This window comes from Tenrec ecaudatus, unplaced genomic scaffold (assembly GCF_050624435.1).
Source record: "Tenrec ecaudatus isolate mTenEca1 unplaced genomic scaffold, mTenEca1.hap1 Scaffold_548, whole genome shotgun sequence".
NCBI lineage: Eukaryota > Metazoa > Chordata > Mammalia > Afrosoricida > Tenrecidae > Tenrec > Tenrec ecaudatus.
In genome coordinates, this window is record NW_027459459.1 from 1,513,677 (window position 1) to 1,517,862 (window position 4,186).

At 54.8% G+C, this 4,186-nt stretch overlaps 1 long non-coding RNA gene across 1 annotated transcript; it reads right to left on the reverse strand.

The window, feature by feature from the left end:
* Nucleotides 1-203: 203 nt before the first annotated feature.
* Nucleotides 204-3,738, reverse strand: LOC142436719 (uncharacterized). The gene is made up of 6 exons (XR_012782085.1): nucleotides 3,656-3,738; nucleotides 3,253-3,390; nucleotides 2,858-2,913; nucleotides 2,208-2,368; nucleotides 1,233-1,422; nucleotides 204-697 (listed from the first exon to the last, which is right to left on the reverse strand). It is a non-coding gene; the product is annotated as an uncharacterized LOC142436719 (long non-coding RNA).
* Between the last annotated feature and the right edge of the window lie 448 nt (nucleotides 3,739-4,186).

Here is a 4,186-nt window from a genome sequence, read left to right on the forward strand (position 1 = left end):
AAGTTAACCTTAATGACTTGGCTAAGGGTGAGTTTTGCCGTTTCTTCATTGTCAAGTTAGTATCTTTCCCTTGAAGATAATAAATTTTGTCCCCAACCCTTTTCAGCTAAACCCTCCTGAACCTCTCTCCTTGGGGGCCTAAAGTTCCCCCATCCTGTCCCCTGGAGGCAACGGGTTGCACTCCACAAATGGCCTTACCTGAGCGTGCCCATAGGGTCCTCTGATGCTAGATGCTGCCCGTTGGGGCTGATGCACATAGAGCGGATGCCCACATGGGGGTCCATCAGGGACCCATCGGCTTTGTCTCCCCCAGGCAGCTCGGTGTCCAGCAGGGCCAGCATGTTCCCATCCATATAGATGATCTTAATGAGGTACTAGTGAAACAGGTCAGGAGAAGAGGTGGGTGAGGAAGGCCTGACACAGGACACCTGTCAGGGAGAGAAATGCGGGCCAAGAGCACATCCTTGTCAGAGTTTGGCCAAACAACATCTGGAACAGTCTGGTCTGGAGACCCAGATCCTGAGACTGTGGTGTGGGGGCACCAGGCTCACGTGGCTGAGGATGTTTCGGTGCAGGGTGGAGCCATGCACGCCAAAGCTCTCTGTATTCCACAGGCGATGGTGCTGTCAGAAGAGCAGGTGATAAAGGAGCTCGGGGGCAGGCAGGCCTGTTGACTGTCCTTCACCTCAAGGTAGACCTGGAGGAGCACAAGGACCAGAGGGACCCGGGTCAGACCTTGGCTGCCCACAGAGATGGGACGGAATGAGAGTAGAGAAAAGGCTGGTCAAGACTTAGCCCCAGGCTTATCCCATAGCAAGCATGTCATAATGATTAGCTCTTGTCTTTAACAAGTAAAGGAATATACATTAACCAAGCACCTAGTAAGTACTAGGCATTCTAAATCTCCCACTTACATTGTCTCCTTTTCGTAAAAATCAAATGCATCAGGTATGTCATTTCATAATTGCAGAAACTAAGGTTTGGTCAAGTTCAGGAACATGTCCAAAGAGGCCAAGCTAAGACTGCACAGGGGCATACAGAAAAAAGTCTGAGATGAGTCAGCACTAATATCCCCTCGCATCCTCAGAGCCAATTAACAGATATGAAGGGACCCAGGGGCACTGCTGGGGGAGCAAGGGTGCTGGAGGAAACAAATTCCACACTTGAGGAACCCCAGCTCCTAATGGTAGCCCAGGAAACACGGTCAGTCTCAGCAGACCTGGCCCACGTACCTCTACACTCCAGACGCAGGAGGAATGATACAGAGCTGAATACACCTTGCCCACTTTCTTGGGGTCCTTCACATCCCAGACATAAGTACTATGGTCATTGTACACACAAGACAGCCACTGATTTGCAGGATCAAAGGTCAAGGCGATGGTGTCCCGATACTTCGCATTGGCCACTCCAGCAAAAAGGCAACTGAGGAAAGAGGGGAGCGGGGTGTCCTGGGCAGACAGGGCAAACTGGTGAGTGAGCGCTAATGAAATGGGGCACTAAAGGGAGGAGCAGCAGGTTGGCCAGCAGTCACTAGAGAAAGAACGCAGCGGCTGGCCTGGCATTCCTTGCCATGGGGCTCTCCAAAAGAACACAAGCTATTTCATAGCCCCCAACGTCAGGCGGGGACAGTGTGTGGCCGTGATGCAACCAAGCAGATGTCAGGCCCTTCTAGACTCACATCAGAGGACAAGGAAGGGCACTGTGCAAACCATAATCATGGTCATATATCATTTCCTGCCAATTGCAGATTTAGCCCCCTCCTGGCCTGAAAGAGAAATTAATATACCCAACTGCAGAACTGCCCCGCTTCCTGACAGCACTGAAACCAGAGCAAAACTTCACTTCCTGCAATCACCCAACCCATGGCCCGAGGCTACAATAAGACCATCCTACCGCAGCTGCTACCCAGTACCACCCTGAGGGAGAAAGGTCTGCTCCGTCAGGTTTCCAGTCTCTCTCAGAAACCCTAAGGAACTGCCCGTCTGTCCTAGCTGTGGTCTTTACAGGACAATGCATTACCACACTGCAGACTCAGATTACCACGGTTGCCCACAGTGAGCAACAAATGCTAAAAGACCCACCTGTGCTTGACTGCAAGGGTCTTCCCAGAGGTCTATGTGTGCCCTCCTCTCCTTGCAGCATGCCAGGGATGGCCTGGCACAGAGTGGGGCTTTGACAGGACTCAGGGGCCAACCAACACCGCTCACCTGGCCTCTGTGATGCTGGCAATGTCTGTCCCCAGGGCATGGGGCCGGGGCAGCGTGCTGAGGAAGTACAGGTTGGAGGGGTTGAAAAGGTGCACGGTGCCGTCAGCACAGCCACAGAAGATTTAGTCCTGGCTCACCGAGATGCAGTGGGCCACTGTGGTCTGTGAGCACAGAAGCCCCAGTCAGCAAGGGCGTCTGCCCACTCCTTCACCTGACACCTCAACAGCCATGAGCCAAGAGGCAAGGACAAGCGCAAGGCAGGCCAGCTGCCCTGGCTGGAGCCCCTCAATGCCCCTCCCTCTAACAGCAGCTGGCCAGAGGGCTCACAGCCCCGTGCAATTAGGGGGAAGGAGTCAGCAAGCCTTATAAGGCACCTGAGGTTTGGGCAAAGACACACCCAGAAAAGGCCGGCCAAGAGAAAGGCAGCAGAGGCAGTGGACAGGGCCAGCACACTTACTGTGATGCTGTCTGTGTGCTGAGCAGAAGAGGAAAGCAGAGGAAGAGGCAGAGACAGAGAGCACGAGCGAGCAGTGAGGTTTCCAAACACCTTCCTCCGCCTGGGGCCTCCCCCAGCGTGCATGCAGACTCAGGTGTCCCGGAGCCCGGAGGTGACAGACGGGAGGGTGCCTGCCGACAAAGCATTCACTTACCCTCAGCTCCACCCACTTGTCCAACAGTCTCCGGTCACTGAACTCACACAGCTGCCCTGAGGATGTGATACAGAAGGTGCTGTCAGTCTTCTTCCCGCGGACACAGGCTACTTCAGTGAACAGGTTGTTCCGCAGGTTCCCCCAGCAGCCCAGAGCGGCCCAGCAGGGGCACAGTGGCATTCACCTGTGGAGACCCACCACAGGTGCCACCCACCCACCCTGCAGGCTATCCCCTGGAAAGCAGGCCCTGGGGAGAGAGGGAGAAGGCTTCCCTTGCAGATTGACATAGCACCTGGCCCAGCTGAGACTTCCAAGGGGCTTTTGAGCATGCAGAAGGGGGCGCAGGTGGAACAGATCTGAGCAGACCCCACCCTAGTGGCTACTTGCTGCCTCACCTTTGAGGTCTTGCTGTCATCGAGGTACCAGAATTTGATGTGCCGGTTGCCTGCAGTGACAAAGTAGCTGCAGTCCTCAGAGAAGGATACTGCTGTCACCCGACTGGACACCTTGTTGGAAGCCACTACAATGTTTTTCTGGAGAGAAAGTCAAGGGAAATCAAGGCTCTGCTTCTAGGAGCTGAGGGAAAAGAAACTTACACACTGAAGGAGGTTAGACAAGCTGTGAACTGGACCTCTCCTTCTGCCCCTTCTTCAGCATCCTAGATACCCAGTTGCTCCTTTCTGCTCAGAGTTCTTTAGAAAGGGACTGAGGCCAGCAGGCGGAAGTTAAGGCCACCGGTCAGCAATTTTTTGGCTCCCATCCCGGCCCCGCCTGTCCTGAGGCCAGCAGCCCACTCACCTTCCAGGCCCAGACATTGACGATCATGTCATGCTGGTAGCCCACTGAGACAATGTACTTGGCGCTGGGTGAGAAGGCCACACATGCCACGCCATACTTATGCTCCTGAAGCTCCGCCACCTGGCTGCGCTCCGACACATCCCATACCCGCACAGCAGGCATGTGTCCACTCTGCAGGGACTGAAGACCCCGAAGTAAAGGCCAGAGGCAGCCAGCTCCCTCCCCATCCATGGAGGCCTGGCCCTCCCAGCCACTGGACAAGAGCCTGCACATAAATGAAGGACACCTAACCTAATGCGCCTGCACATGAATCAAGGACACCCCCGGAGGGAATGTGATCAGTGTTGGGGAACAGGGACACTCAGGGACGGGCTCCTGGCGTGATTTGGATGGGCAAGAACCACCACTCCTGCGGTTTGCTCTCACAGCCTCACAGGGCAAGTCTATGGGAGGGCAGTCCTGTTCCACACTGTGACCAGCAGGGGGACTCCAGGGATAAGGAATGTTTTAAGGAGGTGTTTTCCAAAATGT